General features: G+C 44.5%; 1 protein-coding gene across 2 annotated transcripts in view; it reads left to right on the forward strand.

Moving 5' to 3' along the window:
• The first annotated feature begins 12,994 nt into the window (after positions 1–12,994).
• Positions 12,995–17,051, forward strand: part of LOC144596321 (NGFI-A-binding protein 1-like) — a 51,895-nt gene continuing 47,838 nt past the window's right edge. The window contains exon 1 of one of the 2 annotated variants that reach the window (XM_078404568.1): positions 12,995–13,306. The gene's annotated coding sequence lies outside the window, so the exon portion shown is untranslated. The remainder of the gene's footprint in view (positions 13,307–17,051) is intronic. The other variant, XM_078404569.1, reaches the window with a different exon arrangement.

The following is a 17,051-nucleotide window of genomic DNA, read 5'->3' on the forward strand; positions in this document are numbered from 1 at the left end:
TTTTCATGAAGTCATTAACTGAATTTCCAACCAGGTTTGCAACTCTCAACTGACAATAGACAATAGACAATAGGTGCAGGAGGAGGTCATTCGGCCCTTCGAGCCATCACCGCCATTCAATGTGATCATGGCAGATCATTCTCAATCAGTACCCCGTTCCTGCCTTCTCCCCATACCCCCTGGACTGGACAGGTAAATGAGGCAGCAAGTGGAAATAGGTTTTGTTTCCATTCTCTGAGGGTTTGGCCAGATATTGTTTGGGTCACCATTACTTATTGACATCTCTTGCTAGCTGACCATCACAGGCACCTGCAGAGACTGTTGGAAACATAGTCTTGCTTCCTGGACTGGAAAAAAACTAATGCTTGCAACAGGAAAATCATAGAAAAAAACCCTCTCAAGTTTTAAATCTCTACATCACGATATTTTTCAAATTATATTGTTCCATATCGTGCTCAGCTGCACTTGGTTTTTGTCTTGAATTTAAAATAAAATTTTCTGGAAGTCCATGAGAAATTGTTTTATTTCCTGCAGATAATAAAGGTTAGTCAATTTAAAATTCAATCTTGTGCATGGGTGTAAGAGTTCTGTGGTATGACTTCAGCCCAAGATCAGGTTACGCCTTTTTATATACACCCACTCATGTACCATGCACTAGTCTATCACCAATTACTGTTTTTACTGTTTGTGAAGAAACTTTTGTTAATTGTTAATTTCTTATTGCAGGTTAAAGTTAAAATAAATAAATTTAAGTTTTTTAAATCTTATTTTAACCCTTGGAATGTGTAGATCAATCATATTTATCTCTGTCTATATAACCTTCACCACATATCCTATGCATGCAAGTACGAACTCTGGCCTCCCGAGGCGATGAGTTTAGTTCAGAGATACAGTGCGGAAACAGGCCGTTCGGCCCACCGAGTCCGCACCGCCCAGCGATCCCTGCACATTAACACTATCTTACACACACTAGGGGCAATTTACACTTATACCAAACCAATTTACCTACATACCTGTGTATCTTTGGAGTGTGGGAGAAAACCAAAGAACTCGGAGAAAAACCCACGCGGTCACAGGGAGAACGTACAAACTCCGTACAGACAAGCGGCCATAGTCAGGATCGAGCCCAGGTCTCTGACGCTGCAAGCGCTGTAAGGCAGCAACTCTACTGCTGCGCCACTGTGCTGCCCAAACATTAATTAAAAGAAAATGTTTGAGATCCCAAATTAAGAAGCTGCATGTCGTCCTAATGCAGCAACATCATAGGAAACCAATACAACACTAAGCATCTTGAACAAGCAATAATAATGTTGGATTTGCAAAAAGGGCTGGGCTTGGATGAGAGGCAGTGTGCAGGAAGTGCGCATGGAGATCTCAACGGGCCATGTGCCAATGTCATACCCCGGCAGCAGTCCTGGCACCAGGAACCCACCTGGAGAAGCGGAGTTGCCAAGCTCGTCTTCTGCTCATTCCTGAGGTCTGGGGAACCAGAGAGGAGGGTGGAGGGAGTCGGCAACAGCGGCAGTTACTGGAACTAAGCAACCGGTAAGAAGAACCGGGATCTTGTCCTCCGTGCTGTGTTGAAAGACTGGAGCGACTAGGCTTGTATACACTGGAATTTAGAAGGATGAGAGGGGATCTTATCGAAACGTATAAGATTATTAAGGGGTTGGACACGTTAGCGGCAGGAAACATGTTCCCAATGTTGGGGGAGTCCAGAACCAGGGGCCACAGTTTAAGAATAAGGGGTAGGCCATTTAGAACGGAGATGAGGAAAAAACGTTTTCAGTCAGAGAGTTGTAAATTTGTGGAATTCTCTGCCTCAGAAGGCAGTGGAGGCCAAGTCTCTGAATGCATTCAAGAGAGAGCTAGATAGAGCTCTTAAGGATAGCGGAGTCAGGGGGTATGGGGAGAAGGCAGGAACGGGGTACTGATTGAGAATGATCAGCCATGATCACATTGAATGGTGGTGCTGGCCCGAAGGGCCGAATGGCCTACTCCTGCACCTATTGTCTATTGTCGCCTGTGAGAGGAGTCCCCAGGAAACAAGGGCTGAAGGTATCCGGGCGAGGAGAGGGACGACAGTTCGCTGGCGACCCGGATCACGGCTGCAACGGGCCTTTATGGTCAGCTACAGCTGGGACTTTGAAAACTTGGCCATTCTTGCAGATGGACTCGGTGGGCTGTTTCTATACATTCTGTACTTAATCTGGGATTGCATTTATGTATGGCGATAATGTTACTGAATTGTAAGCAATAAAAAAAATCACTGTTCCTTGTGATAATAAAAGAACCATTGAACTATTAACCAATTGAACCAATGAAGTTGTGGTTTGCAATGGTGGGGGCAGCATGAAGGTTCCACAGAAAGGGGACACATATGGATGGTTTTCCCACATGTCCTGCAGAATCCAAATTGATGGATGTAATTACAGATATATCCTGACTACCAATCAGGCAGAGATAGAAACATAGAAACATCGATAATAGGTGCAGGAGGAGGCCATTCGGCCCTTTGAGCCAGCACCGCCATTCATTGTGATCATGGCTGATCATCCACAATCAGTAACCTGTGCCCAACTTCTCCCCATATCCCTTGATTCCCCTAGCCCCCAGAGCTCTATCTAACTCTCTCATAAATTCATCCAGTGATTTGGCCTCCACTGCCCTCTGTGGCAGAGAATTCCACAAATTCACAACTCTCTGGGTGAAAAAGTTCCTTCTCACCTCAGTTTTAAATGGCCTCCCCTTAATTCTAAGACTGTGGCCCTTGGTTCAGGACTCCCCCAACAGTGGGAACATTTTTCCTGAATCTAGCTTGTCCAGTCCTTTTATAATTATATATGTCTCTATAAGATCCCCTCTCATCCTTCTAAACTCCAGCGAATACAAGCCTAGTCTTTTCAATCTTTCCTCATATGACAGTCCCGCCATCCCAGGGATCAATTGAAACTGCACTGCCTCAATTACAAGGATGTCCTTCCTCAAATTAGGAGACCAAAATGTACACAATACTCCAGATGTGGTCTTACCAGGGCCCTATACAACCGCAGAAGAACCTCTTTACTCCTTTCAGTGGAGCCAACTTTCAGTAACTGGTGTACAAGGGCACCCAGGTCTCGCTGCACTTCCCCCTTACCTAACCTGACAACATTGAGATAAAAATCTGCCTCCTTGTTTTTGCCACCAGAGTGGATAACCTACTAGATGAAACGTAGTAACAGATGACAAGACAAGTATGATTTGGGTCCCCAATTCCTTGACTTCCTTAGATATGGTGGATTTAGGACGAGATATTTCTTGGGGAGGTGGTTGGGTCAACTGCATCTGGAGATCCAATCATGGGTGGTTCAACTTGTTGAGCCTGAAGGAAACACGGACATGCTGGAAAGGTGCTTACCTGATAAATGTTTCTTCTTGGTACCTGAAACTCTCTGAGTTAAAAAAAAAATTAACATCTGAAAAGACAGACGTACATTCTGATTAAAATATTGCAGTGATGGGCTGTGCTACTGAGAGTTGGTTCAGTGTCCAATACTTAAAATGGAAAAATGGAAGTGAATGAAATTAGAGTTAGAATTATAGAGTCATGCAGCATGGAAACAGACCCTTTGGCCCAACGTAACCATGGCGCAGCGGTAGAGTTGCTGCCTTACAGCGAATGCAGCGCCGGAGACTCAGGTTCTATCCTGACTACGGGCGCCGTCTGTACGGAGTTTGTACGTTCTCCCCGTGACCTGCGTGGGTTTTCTCCGAGATCTTCGGTTTCCTCCCACACTCCAAAGACGCACAGGTATGTAGGTTAATTGGCAGGGTAAAAAAAAATTAAAAATTGTCCCTAGTATGTGTAGGATAGTGTTAATGTGCGGGGATCGCTGGGCGGCGCGGACTCGGTGGGCCAAAGGGTCTGTTTCTGCGCTGTATCTCTAAATCGAATGAAAAATCTAAGATGCCCTATCTAATCTATTCCCATTTGCCCATTTTTGGCCCATTTCCCTCTAAATCTCTCCTATTCATGTACATGTTCAATATCTTTCAAATTTTGTTATTTTACATGCCTCAATTACTTCTAAGATTGAGATTTAACTTATTTTTATCCTTCCCACCTGACCCACTAAAAGCCCACATAGAATATAGAATAGTACAACACAGAAACAGGCCCTTTGCTCCACATTGTGCCAAGTTAAACTAATCTTCCCTGCCTGCATGTGGTCCTTAACCCATCATTCCTTGCATATCCATGTGCCTATCAAAAAAAACTCTTAATTGCCATGACTGTAACTGTCTCCACCACCATCCCTGGGAGTGCATTCCAGCCACCCACCACTCTCTGTGTAAAATACAGTTTCATGCATCTTTTTTAACACTTTCCCCTCTCAGCTTAAACCTATGTCTTTGACATTTTCTCCCTGGCAAAAAGGGCCTGGCTGATGATCCTATCTACGTGTCTCGTAGTTTTATATGCTGCTATCAAGTCTCCCCTCGCCCTTCGACACTTTAGAGAAAATAATCAAAGTTTGTCCAATTATTACTTATAGTTAATACTCTCTAATCGAGATGGCATTCTGGTAAACCTCTTCTGCACCTTCTCCAAACCCTCCACATCCTTCCTATAATGGGGGTGATCGGAATTACATAGAATACTTCAAATGTGGCTTATGCAAATCTTTATAAAGCTGCAACTTGACTTCAAGACTTTTACATTCAATGCCATGACAGATCAAAGCCAGCATACCATGCGTTATCTTTAGCACCCTATCTACTATTGTGCCACTTTCAGGGGGCTATGGACTTGGACCCCAGGTACCTCTGTATATCAATGCACTTTGCATTAACTGCATACTATCCCCTTACATTTGACCTCCCAAAGTGCAACACCTTTGCCATTTCTCCAACCATTTATGTAGCTGATCTATATCCCGTTGTATAATTTAACAGCCTTTCTTATTGCACACAACTCCACCAATTTTGATGTCATCTGCAAACTTACTAACCAACCCATCCGCATTTACGTCCAACTCATTTTTATGTACATCCCAACAACAGGGGTTGCAGCAGATTCCTGCAGAACTCCACTGACAAAGGTTCTCCAGCAAGAATCATCCTTCCACCACAACTCTCTGTTGTCTATGAGTAAGCTAGTTCTGAAACCAAATGGCCAAATCTCTTTGGATCCCATGTATCTGAATCTTCTGGATCAGCCTACTATGAGGGCCTTTATCAAATGCCTTACTAAGATCCATATAGACATATACTGCAGAAGCCCATATCTTATGAACATGATTGAGTTTTTTTGAGGAGGTGACTGATGAGGGTAATGCAGTGGATGTTGTCTGGTCTTGAGAGGTAATGCTTCCTCCTATTATTGCTGACCAAATTTCATATGTTCTGTTCTCTAATTGTTTCCACACCATTCTTTCACTTGGGGCTTACAATTCTTCCACACATCAGAGATTTGATTTGATGTTTATGCACTTAAACTATACTTCTATACTTTACAATAGTATCTATATGCTTTATGAGTGCAGGTAGTTCTGCTACAACACTTACAGTATTTCCTTTACAGGAATTAAATGTGATGCAAGTGTTGAATTATGGAACACAATTTGCATTTTATTGGCCAAATTGGTAAAATTGCAATATTCTTGGGGATCTGGAAAAGCACTTAAAAGTTACTTTGGAAGTTGACAAAGTAGAGAAAAAGCTGTCTTAGATTGAAACGGTATGGTGGTGGGAGATCGGAGGTGAGTGGGCAGGGGGGGGGGGGCAGGGGGATGGGGGAGGGTTGTTGGTGGATAACCTGTTTACATGTAATCTCCCAGCAGTTATCAGACACCATCATCTTTTTTTTATAAATATTTTTATTAAACATAAATACATATTAATAAAATTTACTTATTACATACATTCGTGATATTATTAATATTAACAATTATGTCCTACATATTTCTATACTTTTTTTTTTAAGAGAGGGAAAGATAGAGAAAAATAAAATAAAAATAAGAGATCCAAATTGGAGAAATGAATGGAGTATTAAAAAAGTTATCTATCATTGGAGATATATCCATGATTTATTATTCATAATTCTTCCTCCATTCCATTATTCAGGCCACGGTCATGTCCTCGAACCAAGCCATTTTGACCCTTTAAATATACAATAAATGGAGACCATATTCCTCTGAAAAGATCCAACCTGTCCACTAGTACAAGTCTCAATCTTTCCAGATGAAGTGTCTCCGACATTCCTGTAATCCACATTTTAATTGTGGGGGATGTAGGACCTTTCCAGAATTTCAGTATTAATTTTTTCCCAATTATTAAACTATAATCAATAAAAATTCTTTGATTCGTTGTTATTAATTGATCTGTTTCTAATATTCCCAGTATTATTAAGTTTGAGTCAGGGATCAGCTTCATATTAACAACATTCGAAATTATTTTAAATATTTCTGTCCAGAATTTAGTGATTTTTTCACAGTTTGTGAATATGTGCGTTAAATTAGCTTCCAATTGCTGACATTTGTCACAAATGGCAGATATATTTGGAAAAATACTATGTAATTTAGCTTTTGAATAATGTAGTCTATGTAATATTTTAAATTGTATAAGAGAGTGTCTAGCATTTAGCGAACAGTGATGTATGTGTTGTAAACTTTCATCCCATATATCAGGTCTAATAATTTGACCTAATTCATTTTCCCATGATTGTCTATATATTTCTGTACTTGGAGCGTCGTTTTCCAGTAGAATATTATAAATATATGATATCAATTTTTCTGTATTTGGGTGTTTATTCAAACATTCATCTAAAATCTCTGTCTTTCTATTTCTAATTTCATGTGTATTTGCTTTTACATAATCTCTAATTTGTAAATATCTAAAGTAATCTTTTGAATGTAATCCATAAATTTGTTGTAATTCTTGAAATGAAAGGAAATTTTTTTCCCTATAGAGATCTCCCATCTTATTAATTCCACAGTTTTTCCATTGTAAAAAACCTTTATCTATCATTGAAGGTTTAAATGTGATGTTATTTACAATAGTAAGAGCTAGTGGTATACATTCCAATTTTAATGTTTTCTTTATTTGTTTCCAAATACGTATTCCACTATCTATTATAAGGTTTTCACTATAGGTTTTCTTACTTATTTTATTATTGGCGAATAAAATCGAACTAATTTCAAAGGGCGAACAATCTTCTTTTTCCAGTATTTCCTTTACAGGAATTAAATGTGATGCAAGTGTTGAATTATGGAACACAATTTGCATTTTATTGGCCAAATTGGTAAAATTGCAATATTCTTGGGGATCTGGAAAAGCACTTAAAAGTTACTTTGGAAGTTGACAAAGTAGAGAAAAAGCTGTCTTAGATTGAAACGGTATGGTGGTGGGAGATCGGAGGTGAGTGGGCAGGGGGGGGGGGGGGGGCAGGGGGATGGGGGAGGGTTGTTGGTGGATAACCTGTTTACATGTAATCTCCCAGCAGTTATCAGACACCATCATCTTTTAAGAACACAATTGCTTCTGTTTACATTTTGCAGTGCTACTCTGTCAAAGAGTGTCACATAGCGCCTTCACTCATTTTATCAGTAAACAGAACATATTGCTCACATATAACTTTGTCGTTGTAAATCTGAAACTCTAGCCCACTAGCTCCCCTTTGTCTCATTGACACAATTGTCTTTATTACAATATTTTCTATACCACAGGGTTTCTTAGGAATGCAACGATTGTTACAGCAAAACTCCTTGTATTTCATTTCTTGCAGCACCAGGAGGTACAGGCAGAAACAGGCATAGACAATTCAGTCCCTACGATTAGATTTGGAGTATCCAAATTCGTTTCAGGTTAGTTTCAGGTCGGCCCGCCGTGGACCTTTCACCGCCCGGCGCGGCCTGGAATAGGCCGCGGGATTTTCACCGCCCAGCGGGCGCTCCAATGTCGGGAGCCCCGACCGCCCTGACGTGGCAACTCCAACAGCCTGACCGCGGGAGAAGGCGGCAGGGAAGAGAAAAGACATTGTGGCCTTCCATCACAGTGAGGAGGGACTGGAGGAGACTCACTGTGATGGATGTTTCTTTTGTTTGGTGTTAGTGTATGATTGTATGTGTTATTGCATTTTTATTGATTATTCTTATTGGTCTTAGTGTTTCAACTGCGGGTAATGTTTCATTTCACTACACATTTATGTGTATGTGACAAATAAACGACTATTGACTATTGATTGCAGTAGACCACAGGCCAAAGATAATGCTGGCATGAAAGTTATGAAAAGTCAGTGCATGGAGGTAGCTGTGCACATGAACTAATGTCAAATAAGTTGTAAACCTCTTTGACACCACCTGAGCAAAATTCCACACGTGGGAGCACTGAAGCAGATCTTGACCAAAACCTTTGAGTCTTATCTCAGCCTTGGTGAAAGAGATGTACCCGACCTCAGCCATTGCCAGAGAGACCAAATTGTTTAGTCTTTAACTTTCTGTCATTACCTCTCGGCCCTATCTTGTTCCTCACAGTGGATGTCCATCGTAAACTCTCAATGATCTGTCTAAACTTTCCAATCAGTTGGCTGATATGATGCCCTCTCCACCCGACCCAATAAATTGTCCACCTGACCACAAAAGACCTGTCCAACCTTTCTCCATCATCTGCACGACATTTCCTTCATCTGCCTAATCTCTCCTTTAGCGTCTAAAACCACCATCCCCAACCTCTCCTTGACACTCCACCCTGCCTTCCACCATCAATGTCACCATTCCATCACTTGACGCAAATACTCCTGCCATGAGATCATTTCCCCAAGGAATTCACTTCCTTTACACTCTTCACAATGGCAGGAGGATGCGTGTAACAGGCCTTTTCTAGCATGAAGGATGCTTTGGAACTCATGTGTGCTGGGTCAGCAGGCGAAAGCAAGAGTTACCTCGAGTCAAAATGGGGCTCATGGGCCATAGTTTGGGGGATTTTGATCACAAATTTTCTGAATCTCATTTCCCTCTTTCAGTCTTCACTCCATAACCTTAATACTGAGAGAGAGTTGAAATTTTCATCGACTCTGAACTCAACAGCTTCATGAGAATGGGCTTTAAGATTCCTCCTAATCTGTGTGTGAGAAGCCTTTCACTGTTGATATTGTTTAACAGTCCAATTTAAAAAAAAGTTTTATCTTTTTTAATGGAATCGTGTCAAAGAAAGGTCTCCCTCTCCGCAGCTAATCAACTTCTTCAGTCATTATAAATGTTTCAATTGGATTGATCTGTTAATCTTTTTCATACTGATGTAAATACCGTGGCCTCATAACTTAACTCTCTTAACCAAGATGTCTTTCCAACTAGGATAGAGTTCCCCTGTTCCTCACCCTTAGCCGCTCCAGCCTCCCATCCAACACATCATTCGCCAATATTTTCGCCACCTTCAACGTAATCCAGTCACATCTCCCATCCCCACCCCTATTTGCTTTCTGCAGAGACAGCTTCTTCTGCAATTTCTTGGTTCACTCATCCTTCCCCACTCAAACTACTCCCCTCCCCAGGTACTTTCCCTTGCATTTGCAGGCAATCTGTCTCTATACCTCCTCCCTTACATCCATCCCAGTACCCCAGCAGCCCTTCGATTGAGACAGAGGTTCACGTGCACCTCCTCTAACTACATCTGTCATATTCACTGCTCCTGATGAGGCTTCTCGTACATCGGTGAGACCAAGCATAGACCAGGCGACTGCTTCACAGAACACTTGCGTTTAATCTGCCAAGGCCTATTGGATCTCCTGGTTGGTAATAATTTGAACTCCCCTTCCCATTCTCATGCTGACCTTTCAGTCCTGGGCTTCCTCCATTGCCAGAGTGATGCCACACGCAAACTGCAGGAAGAGCACCTATTATTCCACCTGGGTAGCTTGCAACCCACAGTATGAACATTGAAACAAGCATTGGGATAACACTGGAGTAACTCAGCGGGTCAGGCAGCATCTCGGGAGAGAAGGAATGGGTGCCGTTTCAGGTCGAGACCCTTTTTCAGTCTGAAGAAGGGTCCCGACCTGAAACATCACCCATTCCTTCTCTCCCAAGACGCTGCCTGACCCGCTGAGTTACTCCAGCATTTTGTGTCTACCTTCGATTTTAACCAACATCTGCAGTTTTTGTCCTAAGCATTGGGATAACATAGAACTAGAGTGAAAGGATGAAAGATCGGCATGAACAAGGTGATCAAAGAGCCAGTTTTCATTGCTGTATCTGCAATGTATTAAATAACCATTAATTCTAAAACTCAGGGTGGTTTATGTCAACTAAAGGTATTAGACCATAGAGCAGTCCAGCATAAGACAGGCCCTTCGGCCCACAATGACTGTGCTGGACATGATGCCAAGCCTAACTCTTATCTGCCTGCACATAACCCATATCACTGCATTCCCTGCATATCCCTATGCCTATCCAAACAATCTCTTAAATGCCACTATCATATCTGCCTCAACCACCACTCCTGACAGTGTCTCAGGCACTCATCACCCTCTGCATTAAAATTAGCCCCGTACATCTCCTTGAAATTTTGTCCCTCTCACCTTAAAGCCCTCTATGGTATTTGATTTTTGCCATCCTGGGAAAAAAGATTCTGACTGTCCACCCTATCTATGCCTCTCATTATGGGATATGCTTCTATCAGGTCTCTCTGCAACCTGATAAGAGAGTTCCAGAGAAAATGGCAAATGTGCAAAGGAGGGTAACTGGAGTTTGATCACAACAAACATAGGAGAATAGATTTATTGAGTCCTTATTCTTTTTGTTTTTCTAACCTCCTTAAATAAAAAAAGTGGCATTGGCAATTTCCTAACCCAGAGGACAATTTCTGTAAAAAGGCAGCCTGCAAGGCATGACTAAGCCTGCAGCTTCCTTCTACCCATTTTAAACCCATGGGGTGAAGTTGGTCAGATACTGGAGATGTGTCTATCATTAATCTTTTCTCCATTTCTTGCTTTGAACCGAACAACTCTTCCAAGTTTCTTTGCCTTGAGTCAAGGAAGGCACAGAAACTGTTAACCAGCGAATTACAATAAGAGCAAATTAGAGTTCAGAGACGCATTCTGTAGGAAGGCCCACCATTTCGTCATCTTTTCATCAGCCTATGTAGTAAAAAACGTATATATATATCACTGTTAATAAATTCAAGGATGATCTCCACTGAAATCCCGAGTGTAAATGCATTACACAGCAGTGTCACAAATCCACCTGAAACAATAGTAAAGTTATTCCAAAAAGCCTTCCAAATGCAAATGCTGGCTTACAGTTTTCAAATTCACATTCATATTCACAACTTTCTGTTTAGGATAAAGCAGCCTAATAAAAGGAATAGTCTGTGCATAATGAGCCGAGAGGGAGTGTTGCAAAGCTGAATATGTTTGTTATATTTTCTAGAATTGTTTTCTGCAATGTGTTCTTTACCTGTTCTATGATAAAAGGCCAAGTCACGCAGAAAAAGCTGGGTTCTTGTGATCACTTGGATTTCGCCCGCAGGTTTGAATCAAATGATGCCGACAGTTATTTGAGGTGATGTTCAGAAATGCAACAGTGTGGTGTGCTTAGTAGCTTGTCAGGCTGTGACAAAAAACATCCAGTCAGTATCAATTATCTCTTTTACACCATGAAATGGAGAGTGGCAAAGAATCTAACGTAGGGTCTTTGCAGGATTCCCTATTATATATAATTGTATATATATATATATATAGGGAATCCTGCAGACCCTACGTTAGATTCACTCTGGCACTCTCCATTTCATGGTTTAAAAGAGACAATTGTATATATATATATAAACCACTGATGAAACCATGTCTTAAAGTTCGAATTGTGGGATTATTAACGAGAAGGTAATTCTTGCCCCTAACACATTGGGTCTGCAGTTCAAACCCCTTCATTTGAATGTTTACTAACAAAATAAAACGTGGCACAGAAAGCATCGTCGACATCTGTTTCAAAGTAGCCTTTGACATAAAATGCAAGGGGGGGGGGGGGGGGGTTCTATGGAAGTGGTTAACAAGTTCACACACAGAGCTACAGAAATGTACATTTTGTAACAGCTCATCTAGCACCATCCCTGCCCACTCCAAGTCTTTAGAGTGAGAGAGAGAGTTAGAGAGAGAGAGAGACCACCCTCTCAAAGCGAGATGTGACCACAAGCAGCGGCAGGGTTGCTGGTTTGCAAAAGAGGCAAACGCACAGGGGATCATTATTTTATTTTTTTTGAAAGAAAGAAAAACAACACAAAAATGTATTTCACTTTCAAGGCAAGGGAGACTTTATAAATAGAGGCGACAGCAGTCCCTGCAGCTAATGCTCAACTGGTAATAAGCTGACTGGATTTGCAATTCGTCGCTACACTAGTTATGTTTGGTATTCCTTCCACCAGCCTCCCACTTGCTGCGCCCACCCACGCCAGGATCTGCGTCATGCTGCCCGTGTGGGAGTGAGTATGAGCAAGAACAAGATCGGAATATCCCATAGATAGAGGCTGTTGGGGGAGGAGGCTGTGCATGGGTTGTGTGTGAGTGTGTGAGAGAGGGGAGGAGGCTGTGCATGGGGTGTGAGTGAGAGTGAGAGAGAGAGAGAGGAGGGGAAAGTTGAGGGGTGTGTGGGAGAGAGGGAAGGAGAAAGAGGGGAGGAGGAGAAAATTGAGGGGTGTGTGGGAGGGAGAGAGAGAGGAGGAGGGGAGAAATTTGGGGTGTGTGTGGGAGAGAGAGGAGGAGGGGAAAGTTGAGGGGAGGAGGAGAAAGTTGAGGGGTGTGTGGGAGGGAGGGAGAGAGAGAGAGAGAGAGAGAGAGAGAGAGAGAGAGAGAGAGAGAGAGAGGAGGAGAAAGTGAAGGGGTGTGTGTGTGGGAGGGAGGGAGGGAGGGAGAGAGAGAGAGAGAGAGGAGGAGGGGAAAGTTAAAGGGTGTGTGGGAGGGAGAGAGAGAGGAGGAGGAGAAAGTTAAGGGGGGGGGGGGGTGTGTGTGGGTGGGAGGGAGGGAGAAAGAAGCCGAGCAAGAAATCCAATTCGCGTAGGTAGCTGCAAGAGACGGTCTGTGAGTGGAGCCGCTGGCAGCTCCAGAGGAGGGAGCCCGCCTGTACCACATCACAGAGAGTGAGTGCAAGAGGAGGGTCTCTCCCTCCCTCCCTCTGCCCCCACACTGTTCCAGGCACAGAGAGGACCAGGCGGGACACCAGGCGACAAAGTTCTCACTTGGCTCCACAGCACCCAGTTGCACAGGCATCAGGGAGAGAGGGAGAGAGAGCGTAGGAAAGAGGGAGAGGCAGAGACTGACTGACTCGCAGTGCATCAGGTAGGCTCGGCGGTCATTTCTGCAGCAAAGCGTTGCTTGCACATGTTTGGGGCTCTTATCTGTCAGTTCTGACAAGCCAGTGTTAATCGTGCAACGCCAGAGTAGAGACGGGGAGAGTGTTGTTTGAATTCTGTTGTTCTGGGGAGGGGAGTGTAATGTGGTCAAGATTGTAACCCACCCCTCTCTCTCACAATCTCTCTCTCTCTCTCTCTCTCTCTCTCTCTCTCTCTCTCTCTCTCTCTCTCTCATTCTCTGTCCTCTTAATCCGGTCCTTTCATGCCGGAAGGAGAGGGTGGATTTCGTAGTTGTGTGGGTGATTCCCCAAGAGCTCGAATACTATGGGCTTAAGTGGGCGTTCGAGCTGCAGCAGAGCGAAGGAGAGAGGGGAGGGAGAGAGGGAGAAGAGGGGAGGGTGAGAGGGAGGGGGGGAAGGGTGAGAGGGAGGGAGAGGGAAGAGGGGAGGGTGAGAGGGGGGGAGGGAGAGAGAGAGGGGAGGGAGGGAGGGAGAGGAAAGGGAGGGGGAGGGGAGGGGAGGGAGGGAGAGAGAAGAGGGGAGGGTGAGAGGGGAGGGAGAGAGGGGAGGGAGGGAGTGAGAAGAGGGGAGGGTGAGAGGGAGGGAGAGAGAGGGGGAGGGAGGGAGAGAGAGGGGGGAGGGAGGGAGAGAGAGGGTGAAGGAGGGAGAGAGAGAGGGGAGGGAGGGAGGGAGTGAGAAGAGGGGAGGGTGAGAGGGAGGGAGGGAGAGAGAGGAGGGAGGGAGGGAAAGAGGGGAGGGAGGGAGTGAGAAGAGGGGAGGGTGAGAGGGAGGGAGGGAGAGAGGGGGAGGGAGGGAGTGAGAAGAGGGGAGGGTGAGAGGGAGAGAGAGGGGGGAGGGAGGGAGAGAGGGGGGAGGGAGGGAGAGATGGGAGGGAGAGAGGGGAGGGAGAGAGTGGGAGGGAGGGGAAATAATGGGAGAACCGGCCGGGTTATATTTAATTGAAACCTTTTATTTACCAAATTGAGCCAAATTGTAAATGTTGTCACATTGTGGCCAAGTGCTTGTATCTGCACTTTGAAGTAAGTGGGTGGCACATTACTTCCGAGAAGCGGCTGATGAGAAGGTCTTCGTTTCGTGTGTTTTCAACATGGTTCTTTTTAATAAATGTCCGAAGTTACTTGTATTCGTTAAACCCTGCAGTAATCTCACTTGACAGTTCGCGCTTGGGTGACTTGGTGGGAGGGAGGGAATGTACAGAAATATACACCGAGCATTTATTCTCATTGAATCGTGATTTGTTTGGAATTGATGGCAATGTTCTGGAGGGGGGTTGGGGTGGGGGTGGGGGAGAGATCTGTGGACAGATACCCGGAATGTTGACCGAAGGCCTCTTCAGTGTGTTTTGTTTTTGCTGTAAGACAGGGTTGTCGGTCTACCTGGGGGCGAAATGTGTGGGAAGGAACTGCAGATGCTGGTTTCAAACCGAAGATGGACACAAAAAGCTGGAGTAACTCAGCGGGACAGGCAGCATCTCTGGTGAAGGGTCTGGACCCGAAAGGTCACCCATTCCTTCTCTCCAGAGATGCTCCCTGTCCCGCTGAGTTACTCCAGCTTTTTGTGTCTGTCTAGCTGGGGGAAGAGTTGCACAAGTGACCACTGCCGCCGCGTGTGGGTAGCTGCCTGATGTCGGGGTTTGCAAAAGCAACTCAATTCACTGATCTCTTCAACTGCAGCAGTAAACATGGAATTGACTTCCTGAAGAAGGGTATAAGATTATTAAGGGGTTGGACACGTTAGAGGCAGGAAACATGTTCCCAATGTTGGGGGAGTCCAGAACAAGGGGCCACAGTTTAAGAATAAGGGGTAGGCCATTTAGAACGGAGATGAGGAAGAACTTTTTCAGTCAGAGAGTTGTGAATCTGTGGAATTCTCTGCCTCAGAAGGCAGTGGAGGCCAATTCTCTGAATGCATTCAAGAGAGAGCTGGATAGAGCTCTTAAGGATAGCGGAGTCAGAGGGTATGGGGAGAAGGCAGGAACGGGGTACTGATTGAGAATGATCAGCCATGATCACATTGAATGGCGGTGCTAGCTCGAAGGGCCAAATGGCCTCCTCCTGCACCTATTGTCTATTCTCTCCAGAGATGCCGCCCGTCCCGCTGAGTTACTCCAGCATTTTGTGTCTATATGGAATTTAATATCGGTTAACCCTTTTTTTTCCTCCATCAGTTGACAACTTTCACTTCCCAGGACCCCGGTCTCCCTTAACACCCTTTTCCCCTTAGCACCCTTTTACCACGAAAGGGGGAGAATGTCAAGGGAATTGCTCTTAGCGTCCTTGATCAGCTCCACTTGAGTTGACGCCGCTACCGAAAGTGAGGCGTTATTGACCTTCTGCGCCGTGGTTTCTACGGCGAGCATCCAAAATTGGTGGCAAGTGACACGTTAGTGCTGCCATTGGTCTGGGGTGGGTACTGGAGGTGGTTGTGGAGGTGTAGTCAGCCCTGCACAACTTTGGGAGGGAGGGAGGGAGGGAGGGAGGGTGGGACTGGCATATTCCACCTTGTATCGGCGCCTGTGGATATTAGGTGAGACCAGGTGTGGACTCGACTGGGTTGTGTTTCGGAGGGGGAAATGATATCAAACGGTGGGTGGGAAAAAATAAACTAAATGGCCAAGGTTATTTGCCCAGGGTTTAATCTAAATGGCCCAGAGAAAGAGCAACAGGTTGTCACAACTGCCCATTGTTCCCTCTGCAAGTTGAGATATGGAGGTTCTAAAAGCAGTGGCATCAACACACATCAGTTCCCAATGCCAACCAAGGTTATTTGAGGTGTTTTAGTTTAGAGATACAGCGCGGAAACAGACCCTCTCGGCCCACCGGGTCCCCGCACATTAATATCCTACACACACTAGGGACAATTTTTACATTTACCAACCCAACTAACCTACATACCTGTACGTCTTTGGAGTGCAGGGAAAAACTGCAGATGCTGGTTTGCACCGAAGATAGACACAAAACGCTGGAGTTGCGGCTCAGTCTGGAGAGAAAGCATGGGTGACTGGCTCGAAGGGCCGAATGGCCTCCTCCTGCACCTATTGTCTATTGTGACGATTCGGGTCGAGACCAACCTGATATCAACCATGTTGTAAAATATGCCAACATTTATGTTGGAGTGCAAAGTGTAGGCAATGTGTAAATCTACATCACTGCATCCAGTCCCTAAGTTCTCAAATTCCCATCTTGTCATTTAAGAAAAAAAACAGAAAGGCAGGGTATTATTTAATTGGTGACAGAGTGGTGCGCAAATGTTGGTGTGCAAAGGGATCTGGACATCCTTGCCCGGCAGTCAAAGAAGTCATGCATGGAGTTGCAGGAAGAGTTTGGGAGGGTAAATGTTATGTTGTCACAGAGTCGTACAGCATGGAAACAGGCCCTTCAGCCCAACTTTCCCATGTTGACCAAGATGCCCCATCGCCACTAGTCCCACTTGCCTGTGTTTGGTCCGTATCTCTCTAAACCTCTCCTATTCATGTACTTGTCCAAATGTCTTTTAAATGTTCTTCCTTGCAAGAAGTTTTTAATAGAGGGAGTAGGGATATCTTATTACTTTTATACTGAACCAAAAGCAGAAAATGCTGTAAGAAAGTAGCAGGTCTGTAGACAGCATCTGTAGAAACAGTCAATGTTTAAGATCTGCGACCCATTGTCAATTATACAGGGGCTTGGTTAGACCACAGTTGGAGTGTAGAGCACAGCATCAGTGTTAACT

This window comes from Rhinoraja longicauda, chromosome 8 (genome assembly GCF_053455715.1).
Source record: "Rhinoraja longicauda isolate Sanriku21f chromosome 8, sRhiLon1.1, whole genome shotgun sequence".
Taxonomy (NCBI): Eukaryota; Metazoa; Chordata; class Chondrichthyes; order Rajiformes; family Arhynchobatidae; genus Rhinoraja; species Rhinoraja longicauda.